This window comes from Octodon degus, unplaced genomic scaffold (genome assembly GCF_000260255.1).
Source record: "Octodon degus isolate 3935 unplaced genomic scaffold, OctDeg1.0 scaffold00272, whole genome shotgun sequence".
Taxonomy (NCBI): domain Eukaryota; kingdom Metazoa; phylum Chordata; class Mammalia; order Rodentia; family Octodontidae; genus Octodon; species Octodon degus.
In genome coordinates, this window is record NW_004524848.1 from 621651 (window position 1) to 641638 (window position 19988).

At 37.1% G+C, this 19988-nt stretch overlaps 1 protein-coding gene and 1 pseudogene across 2 annotated transcripts in view; one reads left to right on the top strand and one right to left on the bottom strand.

Annotated features, from left to right (window-relative positions):
• Fam13a (family with sequence similarity 13 member A) overlaps positions 1 to 19988 on the top strand; it is a 315685-nt gene that overhangs the window by 15317 nt on the left and 280380 nt on the right. The gene's annotated exons all lie outside the window — the stretch shown is intronic.
• On the bottom strand, positions 15029 to 15979 carry LOC105741039 (annotated as a pseudogene).

Below are 19988 nucleotides of genomic sequence, written 5' to 3' on the forward strand. Positions count from 1 at the left end.
GAATATATGCAGTGTATTATTTGTTGAAACTGTACTTTCGATTTGATTTGAAACTGTCTCATTGCTATATGTTTATCAATAAAACTTTGAAAAGAAACAAAAAAAAAAAGTAACTACAAGTGGTGAGCTTCATTTGTCAGTTTTCCTGTCACTGGACACAAAACCAGTGCCTACAACTTAAAGAGAGAGAGGTTTCAGGGGACTCGGTCCTTGGTTGTGTGGCTCCAACTCAGGAACATCATGATAGAAGTGCATGACAGAGCACAAATGCTGAGTTCATAGAAGGCAAGAAGTGGAGACCAGAACACCAGAGAAGAAAGGGGCCAAGAACTATATATTGTACCCACAGTCACACCTTGATGTCCTATCTAGACACACCCAGAAGAAGTGTCCTTCACTAGTACTCTAGGTGTTTCTTAATCCATTCAAGCTTACATGTCACAATTAACAGTCACATAAGCAACTAAAATATTTAATTTGGGATTAACTATGCATCACTTTATTTGAATGTTATCTATTAAAAATGTTTCTGTAATTGTTTCAGAATAACAATGCCCAGCATATGAAGACCAGTTCCAAGGTATCATGAGACTGAAGGAAAGCAGATAAGTTCAAAATTACACAGGGTGCATTTTATTGGGTTACTTCCTGGCAGAACTTGTTTCTGGGTAGTAGAAAAACTACATAAGTCCATGCAATTTGGATCAAAAGCAGGAGCTGCATATACAAGATACAACAGAAAAATATGGCACTGTGCTTTTAAAAATGATTACAATCAAAAATATAGTACCATTAAGCCTTCTTAAAATAGCCCCCTTCACTTCGAGCACACTCATCCCATTGCTCTTGCCACTTTCTGAAGCAGTTCGGGAGGTCCTCTTTCATGAGTGTCTTGAGTTGCTCTGTTGTGGCTGTCTCTTGTCCTAAATCACTTCAGAATGTTTACCTTTCATGGTCATCTGGATTTTGGGAAGAACCAGGAGTCAAAATGCCAGACCCAGTTAGTCAGGTAAAGCTCACAGTACAATGCTTTCATGAGTCTACCTTTCTCCTGGATGCAGCTGGCAGCAGCTTTCACTGTCTTTTATTTTGGTTTGTTATACTTTGTGAGGACATTCACAATGGAGGACTTCCAAAACAGCTTCAAAAAATGGCAGGAGCTATTGTATAACTGCATTTGAACTGCAAGGGAGAATTTTGAGTGGAATTAATGATAATGTGTCTTATTGTAGTAAATGAAACATTTTAAACATCCTCTGTATTTTTTAGTCACTTCTTGTACACTGGTCAGGATAAAAAACTTCTTCCCAATCTGCATGTACCTGATTTCTCTTAAGTAATATCAGAATCAGATACACTCCTGGTGACAGGTTAGATTGTAAAGCTCCACAAACCACTGTAAGGGTTTTATCTGTTTATAATCTGCTAGGAAACTATACAGGAAAACTGACTAAAGGCCCTGTGGAGCAGTTGCAATTATTACTGGAGATGACTGTAGTCATGTCTTGCTAAATCTATACGGTAATATAAATCTAAGTATTTTTGTTTTATAACTGGATATTTCTTATTGTTTAATGACCAGAATTGGATCAACCAATCAACATTTTTAGTACCTTCTACTAGTGAGTGGATAAAATGAGCAAATAAAAGAGTAAACATATTAACTTTAAGGGGTATGCCATTTGAGAAAATAGGCTGTGGTTACATATATTTTACAGTGTTTCAAATTAATAGTAAGAGTATACAATTAATGCCAAATAATAAGAAAATCAGCCAGTCTTAGGATGATCAGGGAAGAATTTGTGGAAAAAATAAGAAGAGGGGACATAAGATTAAAATGGATAGAGGGGAAAATCTTTTAGCTGAGGAAAGCACATGAGGAAGATGCTAAGCTGAAGTAAAAGGGAGGCTATTAGAGAAGAGAAAGGGGAGGAAGGACATGAAGGGGGATGATGGAAGATTGTTACATGCATGTACAAATGTACCAGAAGGAAACCCACTAGCATGTATAATATGCATACACTAATTTAAAAAAAACTTTTAGAACAATAAGACAGAATTGCGTAAGAAGAGTTATCCACAGTTTTAGGAGTTTAGCAAAAGCCGGGATCAAAAAGGTCAATTGAGATCAGTTGGCCTGGAGTCCTGCATATTAGACTGAAGAACTAATCTTTATCTATAGTGAAGTTTTTAAAGAATGACGTTTTGGGCCAGCCAGATAGCTCAATGGACTAAAGTGCCTGCTTAGGCAGACACAGACACAGGGGTTCAATCCCGTGTGACATGCCAGCCCTGCCCCCGGGGCATGCTGAGACAGCAATTGAGACTGGGCATGGTGGTGCACACTTGTGATCCCAGTGCTTGGGAGGCTGAAAACAGGAGGATCACTACAAGTCCAGTTTGTGTAGTGAGACCCTATAGACTCTGTACTAAAGAAGGAAGTTTCATGATGAAAGGTATTAGGCCATGCTATGTGAGACAGTTGAATGGTAAGATTCTGGGGGTAGAGGGAACATCTAGAGGACCCCAGAAATTTAGGTTGCAGAACCTTTGCTAAGCCCCTGCACCAACTTAAAGGTTACCAACTGGATTCTTTTTGAAACTGTGATAAAATATATTTGACAGAAAATTTATCTTTTTTAGCATACAGCTCAGGGGCATTAAGAAGATATGCAAATTGTACAGCCATCCCCCCTATACATTCCTACAGTCTTCTTACTAGTCCAGAAAAACAGAATTTTAGAGGAAGGCCACCAGAGATGGTGGACAGAAAACATGAGATAGATAGTTAGATAGATGATAGATAGATAGATAGATAGATAGATAGATAGATAGATAGATTGATAGATAGATAAAGATGTTGAGGTAAGAGTAAAAATTATGCCTAAAGTTAAAAAATGGCAGTGTCTTTGAAACAGTGGTGAGCAGTGTGTCCATTTCTTTAGTGAGGACCACAAAACCAGGAGGTTTTAAGGGGCAAAGGACACTCAGACTTGTTGCGTGGCTACTAATAAATTGGAGAGGAAATTTTGAAACAGTTTTAGTAGCACCAGGGTGAGCTCCCATGCACCATGCTTCACGCACCGTGCTTTGCCAAGTGGGGCAAATGGTGCTCTTTTTATTTGTATCTTTTCTGTCTGTGCCTGGAGTGGTGGCTTAGGTAGGATGGGTAGCAGTTAAAAATGTTGTCTGTCAGACCTGTTGTGTTTGTTGTGCAAGGAAGAGATAGCCTTTAATTTTCTAGAAAACTTTTGCAGCTGACTAATGCACTAGCCCTCTTGGAGGGGAATTGGGACTTAGTCTGAAAGTTCAGGTGCTTGGTGAGCTTGGTGAGCGCTCATTATCTTCTTGTGGGGCTTTGTTAATTGTCTTAGGAATCAGCTCCTTTTGTTGAAGAGTGTAGAGAGACTCTTAACCATTGAACCCTTAATAAAAATAACAGGAGTCAAAAGGGAAGATTATTTGGGGGGATGATGAAGTGCTCACTTTGAAATGATGAGTAAAATGAAGGACAGTGCATGTGAAGAGGGTTAGGGATGAGCATAGGCATCTAATAGTCATCCTTGTATACTTAGCAGGCTTATATTATTAGAGCATTCATTGTGTTGGATAATACGTTGGTTGTAGATAAATGACAGTAAGCTAATTTTGTATTTCTTTCATCACAATATAAGTGCCCACTGAACATGAAGATTTTGCCTAAGCGCTTTACTTATGCTTGGCTTCTAATGCCATTGCATTGAATCTTATAAACATTTCCTAGGAAGAAAAGTGAAGCTCAGCGAGGTAAGCCAGGGAGTAAGTAGCTAGAATGTGCAGAGCTGAGATCTGCCCCTCTTCCAAGCCCAGGCCTTTTTGAATATGCTGGGTGGATCAGTCAACTGGGGCTGCTATGACAAAATTCTCAGACCATGAAGCTTAAATCACAGAAATTTCCAGAGGCTGGAGGACTGAGATGAAGCCCTGGCAGAGATGGTTACAGTAGAGTCTCTTGTTTCTGCCTTCCTGTGGGCTTCCCAGTGCTGCCGCATTCCTTGACTCTTATAAGGACACCAGCCCTGATTCAGAGCCCACCCTGCAGGCCTCATTGATCTATAACTACCTCCTACTGGTCTGTCTTTAAATATAGTTCAGTTGTTGTTTAGGGCTTCAACCCATGGATGTTGTAGAAACATTCTCTCTATAATACTATGCTTTTAAAACTTTCTCACAATTTGATAAATATGAGTTAGGGAAGAAGCAAAAAGTACAGTGGAAATAAAAACACAATAACCTCCTTTAAAAGAAATTAATTATAGCAAGCAGTGTAGGCCATAGGCCCTGAATGCTTTCTCACGGGTTTCAGTTTTCAGTTTGCCTTTGGTTACCTGCAATAGTACAGACAAATTACTTAATCTTTGCATATTAGTTATCTATTGCTGCACATCAATTACTCCAACATATAGTTTCCTAAAACAATAAATGTTTGTTTTCTCACCGTTTCTGTATATCAAAGATCTGGATGTAGTTGAGCTGAGTGGTTCTGGGTTGCAGGAAGCTATGGCAAAGGAGATAGTGAGGGCTCAGGTGGGGCTGCGGTCTGCCTGTGTGGTGGCTTATGCAGAGAGGTAACGTAGAGCGGGCTCTTGGTTAGAGGCCAAAAATTCTTTCCATGCATGCTTCTAGGGAGTTGCTAGAATGTTCTCATAACATGTAAGTGGCTTCCCCCCAAAAAAGATGAAGGCTGTCCTTGTACAACTAAACTCAGATGTCATAATCCAGCATATTCTGTTAGGGATGAGTTTTTAGTCTGTAGCCAAGAAGAAGCAAATCCTTTGAAGTGAGATAGGTCAAGCTTTGCAGACTTTGTAAAGCCACCATACTTAATTTTTATTTTTATTTTTATTTTTTAAAGACAGGGTTTCACTATGTAGTACAGCATGGCCTCAGACTCATGGTCATCATCCTGCCTCAGCTTCCCAAATGCTGGGATTACAGGTGTGTGCCACCAGGCCAACTTTAATTTTCCTCTTAAATGCAGATACTTCCTACTTTCTGAGGTTATTATGGATATTGGAAAAGTTTACTTATGTAAAGCACTTAGAACAATTACAGGCATATAATAAATACTTAAAAAATGTTAAGCCAATGCTTCATTGACTGTGATCAAGAATTAACCTGATGTGTTTGTTGTGCAAGGAAGAGACAGCCTTTAATTTCCTAGAAACCTTCTGTAGCTGCCTAATACACCATGAGATCAAATTATCCTTCAGGCTGACTGAACCATCACCTCTGAAGAAAGGTGTTCCTGCCATACACTTCCCTTTGCACATACGGTTCTCCCAGTTCATCCTCAGCTGTCACTGTTGGCCCCTGCCTTCTTGGACCGAAGACAAGCCATTTACCATGATTCTCTCCATTCTTTCACCTCTATACTTAAAACTATTTCTTTTCCTTTTCCTATTCTAACTTCCTTGTGTAAAAAACAAGAGTTGCAGAAAAATAAATATTTCCCTACCTAGTAGAAAAATAGAAAAAGAACAAAAAAGATGGGTTTCAATGTGGAGTACAGATGAAGATTTCAAAAGATTTGCCCAAATTAGCTAAAATGATGGTATACTTGAATTTTGAGTTGTTGGCTGAGTTGACAAATACTGAATAATGTAAGATAGACTGAACTGTTCATAAATATTTTGGGATTATTTTTAGATTGCCAACCAATTATCAGTGATTTTACTTTTTATATCTTATAATTTTCATAGAAGTTTAAGCTTGCAAATATGTATTTTATGTTATAGATAACAAAGTACTGTTTGATATTAAAGTGGTGACTGATAAATTACTTTTTAATTGTAAAATTGAGGTAAAGGCATTAGGTTTGAGACTCTTTTGTTTATGTGGAAAGTTAGTACACTGTCCTGCCAACAATAAATTCACAGGTTTATTAGGAAACTACATTGTATACACAAAAAGCCAAGATCCAGAGGATAAGTGGGATTAAAAGAGAGAGCAATGTCAGAATGTCATAAGTGGTATATTCCTGCTAAATTAACCTAAATAAATTCATTAGGTTCAATGAATATATTTCACTTTATTTAGTAATTATTTAGTGCAGTCTGGTAGAACATGCCTGTAATCCCAGCACTTGGGAGGCTAAGGAAGGAGAGTCATTGCAAAGTCAAGACCAGGCTGGGCTACAAAGTAAGCTCAAGTCCAGCCTGAGCTGCAGAGCAAAACTCTGCATCAAAAACACAAACAACAAGAAAAATTATTTGGCCTTACATAGTGGGGCATTCCTATGTAAGGAAGTACTAGTGCTAGTCCAGCTACTCAGGAAGCAGAGGTAGGAAGATCATTTGAATCCAGCCTGGGCCAGCATAGTGAGGTCCTGTGTCCAAACAAAATAAAGCAACCTCTCACACAAGTAAACACATACTGTTTTATTTTTACAAGAATAAGATATATTTATAAAGAACAGCAGCACAACCCTGCCCCACCCTGTGGCAGCCCACTCTCTTTCCTGGAGAAAATCAATGTTACCTGAATCAGTTATTGCTCTGGGGTTTTGTTTTCATAATAAAGTGTCATATCTTGATTGCTGTCTTGCAGACATTATTTCATTGCCTCTCTGTGGAATTAGCTGGAAGCAATTTGTTATGGTTATATAAGGGTGTATGCATATGTGGAACATATTTCCTATGTTGATATTTGCTTTATTTTTAATTTATGTAATTATAAACTTACCTGTGATTTTTTCTTACAAACCACTCCTCAATAGCCACTATTAATGATTTTTTTAAAAAGCTATCAAATTATCATTTCTTTATTTGATTCCTTATGGTGCCTATTTTTGTTCTGGTCCTGCCTAGGCTGGTTAAACATATCATCCTAAGTTTTCTGTTACCATTCTTCTTTACTGGAACTGGTGTTTTCTGTTCTCTCTCTCTCTCTCTCTCTCTCTCTCTCTCTCTCTCTCTCTCTCTCTCTCTCTCTGTGTTTGTGTTGAATCATCAGTGAGTCCTTTCAGTTTTCCAAATTATCTTTAAAGTTTTTCTTGTATCACCTTTCCCATATTGTAATTCCTTTAAATGTCTTATAATTGCCTTTAAATTTCTTTTCTTGTAAATTTCCTCAACAATATTTTCTGGACTTATGCTTTTAAATTTTAGCCTCTATAATCTTTTTTTAATAAATAAACATAAAGATATGATTTATTATAACCTAAATTTGAAAGGAATAGTTCTAGCCTCTGTAATCTTAATAACCAAGTTATTTTTCTTCTCTGTTGCTGTTTTTTTTTCTTTCTTTTTCTTTTACTTTTCTTTTGTATTTTAGGGAAAAGTCTACAGGGTGTTCAGGATCTCACTACTAGATCAGACTCATAGTGATCCACCTGTATACAGCCTCCCAGGAGCTGGGATTATAGGCATGCACCACCACACCCAGTCTTCTCTGTTGCTTTTTCAAAGTATTTTAATCTTTTTTCCTGACTCTCTGATCTTATTTTTCTGCAAATACTAATGAAGGCTTGTTGCTATTTGTCATGGTTTCCCTTTGCCCTCTTTGTCTCCTTTTACTACAATACACAATGATTTTTGGCTATTTTGGCTTAAGAACATTTTGTCAGTGATAAACCTCACTTCCAGGGGATTAGAGAGTAGAACTGGGAATCTAGCTGTTTAATTGGGACCTCCAGGTCAGGATGAGAATGTATTTTTCTTTGTTCACCTGAGTCCCTCGAGAGCAGAAGTGGGTTTCTCATGAGTGGATGAGCCCATGTTTTATACTTTTTTACCTCTTCTCCTCAGGCAACCCACAACTATCTCAGGTATCCAGGAACCCTTTACTGTTTCCCAGGAACTTCAGCCCTCCTGCCTGACTGAGCACATTCTGGCCTGGATTATGGGTGTTCTGAGATTCCTGAGCCTAACAATTTTTCCTGACAATCTGTTTTCAGTCATTTGTATCCACTTCAGACGTTTTGGAAATTTCATCAATTTTTATCTTTCCTGTTGTTTTACTTCTTTTTTAATCCTTGGACTTTTATGCTTTCAAACTTACCTTACTGTCATTTCAGCAGAATCTTGAAAAGAAATGCCTATGCTCAGTCTGTCTCTTTAAAGGGGAAATTCTCCCTTGCTCTTTTACTCCCTATACTTGATCTTGGGAGTAATTTTATATGTGAGTCTTAAGTGCATGTGAATTTTAGTTTAAGATCATTTGATCATTTAGATAGCAACTATTTTTCTTTTAAAAAATACTAACAATAGGGCAACTTTAATCAGCACAATGGCTAATTGTAAAGAAATGAATGTAATGGACTGACACGTCTAAAACTTGAGTTCTATTTCTCTTTTTACTCAAATACTTACTTGAAGATGACTTGGAATTAAGTCTTTTCTCCCACTATCATGTTGCCTTATGTATTGTTTGAGGTTAATTGAATGTTTTGTCTCACACTTTCAAAATACAATGCAAATGTTACTAACAGTAGTTATTGTCGTTCCTTGGAGAGAATGACCTCCACAAGAAGCATGACAAAATTCTTTTGCTATGTTAGTACCATCTCACTGCAAAGTATCTTTTCTTTTGAAATTAAACCTCTCAAGTTGTTTTTCTGTAAAACAGAATCCAAATCGTAGCTTTATTTTTCAGTATGTGTCTTTTATATTTTTGTGTAAGCAATACCAAGCACATACTCATTTTTTTCTAGATAGAGACTCAAGTGCACAGAAATATTAATGGGTTAGATCTACACACCTCCTGAAGGCGTCAATAAGTCAGAAATGTAGAGTCAGCTGGGTATGGTGGTGGTACATGCCTCTGATCCTGGCCGTCTGAGAGACTGAGGCAGGAGGATTACAAGTTTAGAGAAGGGTGGGAAGGGAAAGAGAAGGGACAAGCTGGGAAACTCATGTTTCTACATGTGATTCTGCACATTTTGACAACATTCCAGTTGGATTACTGCTACCATCCAGATCTATGTGACGGGAAAAACCTTGCTTGTATTTATTACTCCACTTGACCTCTGAAATTACAGGTCCTGATAACTAGATATTTATTTTCTTTGCTGAGTACACATGTATATCTCTGTTTTCCTTATAATGGCCTTTGACTCTGTAAGCTAATATTAAGTAGGGCATATAGTTATTAAGCTTGGAAAGAAAAGCTATGACTGGGCAAAGTTATTCCATATAAGAACAGCTAGTCTTAAAGGATGCCAGTGCGTACGTGTGTGCACGTAGACAGGCATGTGTGAATTAATTGCGGTCTTTCATCTCCTGACATTTTTTGTGCTATTCTTTTCACCTGTGAGGGCTTGTTTCTTTTAAAGATTATTTTACTGGAGTATGAGGAGGGAAGGTAGATACATGAATCTTTAAGTGCAGCAATCTGTCATCTTAAATGACAGATCTCTTCTTTCTTTTACCTAGCTTGATTTTAAAGCCAATAGAACTCTTTAACAGCTTTGTTAAGATGCAAATTACCCAACATAAAATTGACCCTCGTAAAGTGCCTCAATCAGTAGTTGTCAGTAGATTCACAGAGTGTAACCTTCACCACTGTCTAATTTTAGAACATTTTTGTAAGCCCCAGGAGAAACTGTGTCCATTAGCAGTCTCTCCTCTGCCTTCCTTCTGCCCCTCCATCCATAGGCAGACATTAATATTCTTCTGTCTTTATACATTTGGCTGTTGTGGACGTTTCATATAAATGGAATCACACAATATGTGGCCTTTTTCAAGACATTTCTTCATTGTATTTCAAGATTCACCCACATTGTACCATATATCATTTCTGGGCTAATATTCTGTGGTATGAGTATATCCCATTTTATTTATCCACTCATCTATTGCTGAACATTTACACTGCTCCCACTTTTTGGCTACTGTGCATGACACGGTTATGAACACTTATGCACAAATTTTTGTGTGTGCATACTTTGTCTTTCTCTTGAGCATTGATCTAGTAGTTACTATATCGTGTGGTAACTTCAGCATATTAATTTCCCTACATCCTTCCCAACACCTATTATGTTTTGTTTGTAGCCAGCCTCATAGTAAGGCTATAGAATTTTGTAATAGTAGTGAGATTATAGGCAGGAAGGAAGAGAAAGAAGAGACCCAGTGGCTCCAGTGCCAAGAAGATAACAATCTGTTGGGGATTTAGGAATGAATACCTGGTTGTGAACTTGGAGTGGCCCTCATTAAATTCACTTTTCCTTAATGTTTTTCCTTTTGGAGTGACATATATAGATTGACCAGGAAAAAAAGACAAAACAACCATTAAATAAATAATTTAAAAAGATTATAACTTATATTAATAGAAAATTGATATGTAAAATAAGTGTTGAAAATTTGTTTACTGTCAATTTGAGGGAATGCCAAATTCTAGTTGCCTATAGTTCTTCCCTAAACAGCTTAAACTGTACTCTAAACACTGTTTTTACTAACTTCAAGGAATGAACATTTTATACTGAGTCCATAACAATATGTAGCCCTTCCAGAAGAATAGGTGCCATAGAAAACAGGCTTAAGTAATTCATGGTTGATAGTTTAGCTCAAAGAGTACCAAGTTCACTTTCAGGCAAGTTAGAGTGGATATCTTAATCAGTAATGCTTAGACAAAAAAACTAGTGGTAATATGATTTCCACTGAAATTACACATTGACTGTTCTTTGCCATTTAATATTACACTCTACTTAAGAGAAAGCCATTTTACTAGTTGGGATAGTGCCAGAATGGTTCAAGATTAGCCTATTGTCTTGTGAAAGGTTCCTCTTCCTAACTACTATGATTGTTTTTGATAGGCTCTTGTGTATTTATATTTTCATGCATTTCCTTTAATTCTTCAATACAGTTAAAAGCATGTCTAACGTCTCACTAGATATGTGCTCCCAATGTTAATAAGTAGGATATTCCATATTTTTTATGCCACCTTCCCCCCCTGGCAAGCAATAAGCACACAATAGATTCTTCTAAGACAGATGTACTATGCTACTGTGTAGTTATCATTGGGGGTTTGTATTTGTTTAGAGGACTAAAATTATAGTCTAGCTTCTTAGTTTCTGCAGACCTTTACTATTGTAGACATGGAAGTTCTGATAGTAGGAGCTGTGTAAATGTCAGGTTAATTGGCAATAACTATACCTCTATATCTTGTAGAATCTAGTCAAAATGTTAAGATTTATAATTTCATTAGTAATGCCTAAGAATTGATTGTAATTTAGTCATTTTCATTAGTCACTTTATCCTGAAAAGCATATGTGAGGCCTTTTAGATTGTTGTCACAGTTATGGGTTAAAAATGTAAGATTTGTAAAGTGTAAATTTTCTTTTTGCGTAGGAAAATATCAGTCTCATTAACCTAAAGTTGTAACCATGTTGTGTCCATAAACTTCTCATCACTTGGGAGAAGCCTGATCCAATCAGGATATTTTGACTCCCCCTCCCTTCATTCTATAAATGCATATTTAGCAGGCATTCTTTTTCTTTTTCTTTTTTTGTGATACTAGGGATCGAACTCAGGCCCTTGCACATGTGAGGCAGATGCTTATGCCACTGAGCTATCTCCCCAGCCCCTAAATGCACATTTAGAAAGAAATGAAGTTTCCATTTTGTTTTTTCATATGCAGTTCAGAAAATTTTTTTACCTAGGCATTCTTTTTTTTTCCCCCAGAACCAGGGATTGAACTCAGGCCCTTGTGTTTGCCAGGGAAGCACTTATTCCACTGAGCCATCTCCCCAGCCCCAAAATATGAGGCTTTTTTTTTTTTTTTTTTTTTTTTGGCAGAACTGGGGATTGAACTAAGGCCCTTGTGCTTGCCAGGGAAGCAGTTATTCTACTGAGCCATCTCCCCAGCCCCTTACCTAGGCATTCTTGTAGGCTTTCATTGAAACATTGTTACCTCTATGAACTATACAAGATTATAAGGCTATAGTTTATCACAAATGAATTAAGATTATTACCTCCCACTATTCAATTTTGTTTGCTTTTTTAGTGACTCTGGAAAAACTTCCTAAGAACTGTATGAGTCACTGTGTTGGGTGCTCTATATTGATAATCATAGTGATTTTTGTGAAGTTATTCTGAATTAAAGCACATGCCCTAAGATCAGAATGCTTGGATTTAAATTGTAGCTAAATTATGTAACAACTGGTGATTGTGGGCACCAGTTCGGTTTCTGTCTAGTTCTCTTTCACTGGGACTATGTTAGATTTCTATTGCTACTGTAATAGAATTTAGTGACCTAAAATGATGCAATTCTGTTATATAGCCCTGTTATGTGGGTACAAAGTGCACAGGTCCAGCTGTTCCTCCACTCTAGCTCTCACAAGGTCCAAATCAAGGTGACATTCACCATTCATGGACTTTCTTCAAGGAAGAATCTACTGCCTGACCCACTTGAGCTGTTGACAAAATTTGATTATGTGCACTTAACAAGGCTGCAATTCCTGTTTCCTTGTTAGCTTGTCAGCTTCTAAAGGCTGCCCACATTTTCAGGCTTGTGTCCCCTCTTAGTCTTCAAAGCACAACAGCTTCTTGTACTATGTAATAGATAGGCAAGTTTTCAGAAGTCCTTCTGTGGGGCTTAATAAATAGAGGAGAGTGCTACTCTGAAAAACAGCACTGCAACAACTATTTTGGTTCTTTAATGTTTGACCTTCTCATAGCTCTGAGATATATCATCATAGGGATTAGCATTTTGCAGAAATTTTTCTCTCCTTGAAGCCAAGTTTATAAGTACAATATTACCTTAATGGCCATTGGAAAGCAGAGGCATGTGAAAAACAGCCGGATAAATGTCAAGATTAGAGTTAGGTTCAGTCCTGTGTGACTATAATCTTATTTTAATGAGGGCAAATGTTGTTATATGGTTCAGTGTTTGCTACTTAAGCTAGAACAAAAGTAGTTATGATCTTCAAGTGCTGAATGAATTGCTCTGTACTATCTACACTTTGGTAGTTTTATGTTGAGTTTTAGGAATGAACCAAATTTAACCAAGTGAATGCTTTCAAAAAATACTTAAATACTATGAAGGGACACTTTTCACTAACTAATAAAGGTTGTTCATATCTTATAAAATATTGATATTAAATAAAACAGTGAATATTTCAGTTCTCCCAATTTTTCTTAGAACTTTTAGACTTAGGAATTGCATAGTATGATTTAATTCTTGTTTAACTGACAAATAGCTGTGAATTTATAACCTCATATATGTTAATATATTTGCAGAGGTACATTTTGCCTTGATTTCTGAGACTGTTCTTTGGAATTTCACACTGAATGTCCTTATCTTATGACTACCAAATGAGTGTGTCTGCACACGTGCACACACTTGTTTTTTGAGACAGCCTCCGTATTATTCAATCTGGCCTCAGACCTCTGGGATTCAAGCAGACTTACCTCAGGAGTAGCTGAAACTATAGGGACTAGCAACCAGCCCAGCTACAAATGAGCTTTTTCTTGTTTAAGTATTGTTTGTAATCCATTTTCCACATAACACTACAACTCAGTTAGTTGTATAAATGGACTAATTGTTTCATGTTTCTTGAAAATGCATTTGAGGGCCAGGGAGATAGCTCAGTAGAATAAACACTTGGTTGGCAAGTGCAAGGGCCTGAGTTCAATCTCTGGTTCCACATAAAAAAAAAAAAAGAAAGAAAGAAAAAAGAAAAGAAAATGTGTTTAAAAGATAGATCTCACTTTATTCCTATGCTGGCTTGTGTTACTGTGCCTTAAAATGTGTATTACTCTATTAAAATGATTGCTTTTTCCAATTTTTATTTTTTATTAGTACATATTTACAATGTATAGTAAGTGCCTTTCTCCTAGGGAGTTGGTGCACACACATAACACATATCAGTTCTGTTTTCATCCTCCTACCCTTCCTATCCCCTTTCTCCATCTCTTAGTCCCCTTTCCATTTGAAAAACTATTTCCTCATTTTCTGACATCTTTTATTTTACTTTATTTCTATAAAATTATTTCTTGGTCATTTTTTTAATCTGTAGAATTTATTACAGACTATTGTCATGAAACAAAAGCAGATCATCTTAATATGTCAAATTTGTGAACTTATTAAATAAAAATTTTTGATCCACCCCCCCCCACACACACACACAGAAAAGATAACTAAACCTACTCTGAAAATCTAATGAATCACACAGCCCTTACTTGGTGGCTCTGTATCTACCTTCATAGACCCAAGAAGGGCACTGCCCCCAAAGAACATACAGATAGTCACTGACAGTCACCTAGCATTGCAGTGAATCTTTCACTATTTAGGGAAATATTTGGAAAACCACCAAATTTCTTGGGACATTTTATCTATTCATTCCTTCCAAATAACTATCAATGAGATTAGTTTGAAGAAGGATTTCTCTTTTGGTGCAGAAAGTCTGTGGGGTCCCATTAGCTATGAATTGAACAAAACTGATTAATGAATACTCAATAAAGATTAGTAGGCTTGGCAGTCAGTCTTACTTTGAATTAGCATGTGTTGGTCAGTGGCATGGAATTAAACTAGTATCAGTTAAGAACTGGAATGTACACCAGTGCCAAGTGACCACTGCCATGTTCTTTCCCACTATGATGATTCTTTAAGATAGAAAACATTAAATACGATAATCATCTAGGAAACAAGCTTTACTTCACTGTCTCTGCTCCCTAAAGAATAATCTTGCTTTTTAAGACAAATTCACTGACTCAAATAAATGTTAATTAATGACAATGTAAAGGAGATGGAGGGCCAGCCAGATAGCTCAGCAGACTGAAGTGCCTGCTTAGGCAGAGCACAGCAACTGGTGTTCAATCCCTGGCACACTGTGCCAGCCCCACCCCTGGTGATGAGACTGGGCATGGTGATGCATGCCTGTAATCCCAGCACTTGGGAGGCTGAAAATAGGAGGATCACTGTGAGCCGATCTACTTAGTGAGGCCCTATAGTCCCTGTAGACCCTGTACCAAAAAAAAAAAAAAAAAAAAAAAAAATAGTAGATGGAGGAACGAAAGTCTCCTAATTACACTGGAAGCCCATGAAAGCAGCATCATATCCGAAAAACCATTTTTCCAACAGCCCCACTGCCATGAATGGTATTTTTGTGAGCCTGGAAAACCTTCTCCAGTGGATACTGAGAACCTATTACAGGCTTCAACCAACCAGTTTTCATTTCTGCTTGTAGGGCTGATGCAAACTGCTGAAATTCTTCCTTGGCTGATGAAAGCAGAGAAACTTCAGTTACAGTAGACTCCTTTGCTATGGTGTCCTATGGGTTTATTTCAGTAGAACCTGCTGCAGCGAGTATTACCCATCTTCCATATGACAGAAATTTCAAATCATTGCTAAGACTTATATTAGGTAATATTTCAATAATCACCTCAATTTCTTTTGCCCCAACAGATTTCCTGATTTTTATCCATATAACAGCTTCTCTGTGACAAAATACTTCATGGACTTCATTTTGCAAAAACGATCTTCAGTCCTTCCTCACTACCAGCTGTGCCCAAAACCTTTAAGCCATATGCTTCAGCAATTTAGCATGTTGTTAATGCAACTCCTTCACTAGCTCCATGGCCCAAAACACATTGGCTTTCACATAGGCACTGTAGAACTGAGCACGAGAGGCAGTGAAGTACGGGATACCAAGGGCAGCTCCCTGTCTGAAGTCCAGCTTCTCAGGCAGCAGGTACACTGTGTGGTCTGCGGCAAGGGCATACTCTGCGTGGCTGCTGAGATGGTGCTGCTAGTGAAGACTGTCACCTTTCTTGACATCAGAACATGGCTAGTGGATTCTATTACCTCATCAGTGCCAGGGGTACATTAAAAGTGTTTATGTAAGTACCAGAGTGAATACATGTCACCACTGGGTTGACAACACATGTGTGGACTTTGATTTGAGTCTAGTGGTCATTTTACAAAATCCTACCAGAATTTCAACATTGCTGGTCCACCAAATTTAAAAAATAATAGCTCTCATCAACTTCTGTCCAGTCACCATGGTGATGTACATACCTCCTCCAGAGCTGGGATCAAAGTGCTGTGGCTCCCGTGGACTCCACAGGAGGGAGAAGGCTAGCTACTTCCAGCTATTGCATACTCTACCTTCCTGCTGGTTGCTTCCAGGAGAGGGACAGAGAAGCTCATGAATCTTGATCACTTAATATGCAAAGCATTAAAGTATTTAAAAGATGTTTAAACTCAACTTCCAACTGTGAAAGAGATTACATTTACCAGTTTGGAGATCTAATTGTACCTACAGATGTCAAATATAGTCTCAATCAGGCCTTCTAACAGTCCTATTTATAATTATATTCACCAGTTCTTAACCTGGTCCAGTATTCTCACTTCCATTATCATGTTACTATATGTATTGTTTAATATGTTAGCCTGGATAGTGATTTCTGGAAGAGGGGTGTGTGTGTGTGTGTGTGTGTGTGTGTGTGTGTGTGTGTGTGTGTGTGCTTACTGATATATCGCAAATGCTTAGAAAAGCACCTGGCATAGGTAGTCTTCTCCCCTACCTTCCCATTTACCCTTTCACTAGAACCCTTCTCCAAAAAGCCTACATCTCTTATTTCCTACCACCTGTCCTTTAGTTTACTCTTCATTTATATTTTGGGCTTCTCATGTAAGAGAAATTAGATGATATTTCACTTCTCAGAGATATTTCCCTGATTTTCTATTTGGGTGATCTATTGATCTTTTTTATCCATTGATAATTTTTCAAAAGTATATTAATCTCATTATATTTGTGTAGCCATCTGTGTTTCTTTTTCTTTTTTTGTCTTACTTTGTGGTTTTATTCCATTGTGATTGGATGAGATGTAAGGGATGGTTTCATCCTTGTGTATTTATTGAGACATGCTTTATGGCCTAAAATATGATTGTTTTTGAGAAAGTTTGATGGCTAGTAGAAGAGAGTGTATTCTGCTACTGCAGGATGAAATACTGTAGTTGTCTAAAAATTAATTTCTTCTGTGGTGTGATTTAATTCTGATACTTTGTTGATATTATTTATGATTAACTTGTCTGTTTGTGAAAGTACGGAATTAAAGTCCTACTATGATTGTATTGTTTGTATCTGTTCTATTAAGTCAAATACATTTTATTTCATGACATTGGGCATGCTGATATTCAGAGAATATGTAGAATATGTATTTACAATTATTTTTCTTGATGAATTGTTCTCATTAATATATGTACTGAACTTCTTTGTCATTTTGGATCAATATTGGTTTGAAGTTAACTTTTTCAAAAATTAGAATAACTACTGCTTGCTTTTGGGTTCTGGATGCATGAAATACGATTTACCATCCTTTTACCTTCAGGTTTTTTTTTTTTCAGAACTGGGGATTGAACTCAGGCCCTTGTGCTTGCCAGGCAAGCACTTATTCTACTGAGCCATCTCCCCTGTCCTTATCCTTTCACTTCAGTTGATGTGTGTCATTGCAGATAAGGTTTGACCCTGCACACAGCATACTGTGTTGGTTTTTAATTCAGTCTTTTAGGTAGGATTAAGATCATTTACATTGAGAATTATTATTGAAAAGTATTATTTGTCAATTCCTGTCATTGTGTGATTTTCCAGTATTGATTTCTTTTTGTTTTCCTCTTATTTAGGTATTCTCTTAGCAAGATCTACTTTTTTCCTTTGAGCTCTTGGGTGATGTTGACTTCACTGTCTCTGCTGATGTTTCCCTTCAATATTTTTTGCAATGCTGGTTTGGTGGCCAAGGATTTCTTCAGTTTGTCATGATAGGTGTTCATTTTTCCATCTATTTTCAGGATAATTTTTCAGTGTATAGTAATCAGAGTTGGCAATTGTTAGCTTTTAGAATTTAAAAAACTTTACTCCAACTTCTCCTGGATATTAAGATTGATGTTAAAAATTCTGTATTACTCAGATGGGTTTCCTTTCCTAAGTTCTTTGATGTTTTTCTACAGCACTTTTAGTTTCCAATCTTTGTTCTGAATTTCTGGGGTTTGTTGTTGTTGTTGTTGTTGTTGTTGTTGTTGTTGTTGTTTTGGTAGGACAGTTTCAATAATTAACACATTGCATACATTCTTCCTAGTGGTTATTTGCTGTACAAGATGCAGACCTGATATCCTGTTTACAAACACTATTAGAGCAAATCCCTCTATTCATTAAGAGAATGTAACTATATATCTATCCTAACCATTTGGAATACACAGATACAAAATGGACATTCATCTGTATCCCCTTTTTTTGTTTAGTTCCGTCATTTGATTATAGGTGTGTTAACTCAGCAAAATATTCTAAAAGAGTCCAGTAGCCCATAATAGTATTGGGTCTTCCGCTTGACTGGCAATGTCAGAAATTGTTGACCAGAGTCCCTTACAGCTCAACATAACACCATGACTTTACTTCTTATACTTTGTTTTTATACTTTTGTGCTGGATGGTTAAGACCAAGATAAAGCAAGACCTATGCAATAAGAGTTGTAGATTTTGGATCTGATAAGGTCAGTCAAATCCCTTCAGGATTTATCCTGAGATCCTGTACCTCAGATTGTAGATCATTTGTCAGTGTCAGCCATGTGGATGAGTCATGGCCATTGCTTGGCCAATATGCTGTCTGTGAAAGCCTGAGAGAATGTTTTCTCTCCATGTGACTCTCCTTAGGCACACTCTACATCATTGATCACTTTCCTCTTTGACTCCATAATCTCCTTGATCAGAAAATTTGGGACACTACTGAGTTACATGATTTTACAGTACAAATTCTCATATGTGCTGCGTCTTAATTGACCTTGGAAGACTAGGGCCAAAATATTGGCTTTCCTTGTGGCCCTCCTTTTTCTCTAATTTTGGTCTGAAAACTGAGGTTGTTAACCCTCCAGAAGAAAAGTTTATTGTTATTACCATACAACCTAGGCTGTTAAGCTGTTAAGCTTAACTGAATTTCTGGTATTTTGACTATGATGTATCACATGGCTGGTTCTTTTCTGGTCATATCTACTTGGCAATTTAAATGTCCTTATTTAACATTTCTTTGGTACTTTTAAATTATTTTCTTCCTTTCTTGCTGCCATTTCCATCATTATTATGGTGTTTTTGTGTTGAAGGCTGTAGATCTGATATAATAGAAAGCTCTATCACTAATGATGTGTTGTGTCAAGGATAGCCTACCTCAAACTGTTGAGCTCCTACCAAGACTTTGCTTTCCAGATGTCCTCTAGTGTTAGCTACTGTCTTGCTCACAAATGTGAACTCAATACCCATCACAGTTTTCTCATACACTGCGTTCTCCACTTGGAGGAAACCTCATGCTTCATTGGGATGGAAAGAACCACATGCTAAATCCACAATTTCTGTGGCACTTGATCTGATTGACCAGTCCTGTCTTCCCTTCCTGCTCAGGGGAAATCTCATAAGATCCATTTGGATCAAGCACAGTGTCCAGAAAATTCTCAGGGATTTTGCAGTGTTAGTCACTGTTCTCCCACACAAATCCAAGTGTCATACATCATAGTTTTCTTCTACTTTGAACTCCTTAACACACAGCCTCCTCACACAGCATTGAGATATCAAAAATGTATTTTAAATTTATTTAACTATTGCCTATTTGCCTCCCACTTGAAATGTTTAATAAAAGCATGTGTTTTTCTGTTATTGCTATTTCCTTAGTGTTGGAGAATGCCAGAATCAGTATATGATAAACATCCCTTATACAATAAGTGCACATTATAGATAAATGTACATAGTAATAGAAGCAATTATAAGCCATTGTAATTACCAACTGAAGTACAAAAACATGAATGAATAAGGCAGTATTTGGTTATCAGCAAATCAAAAAGTAATGTAAGTAGAAATAACTGCATACAGGTGAGTTATCCCTCAACCTAAAAACTAAGTGCTCAAAATTCCAAAACCTTCTGAGCCCCTAAATGATGCCACAGTGGAAAATTTCACGCCTGATGCAATATATTGAGTTGTAGTTTAAGCAGAGGTACATTAAAAACATAGTATGAAATTACCCTCAGACT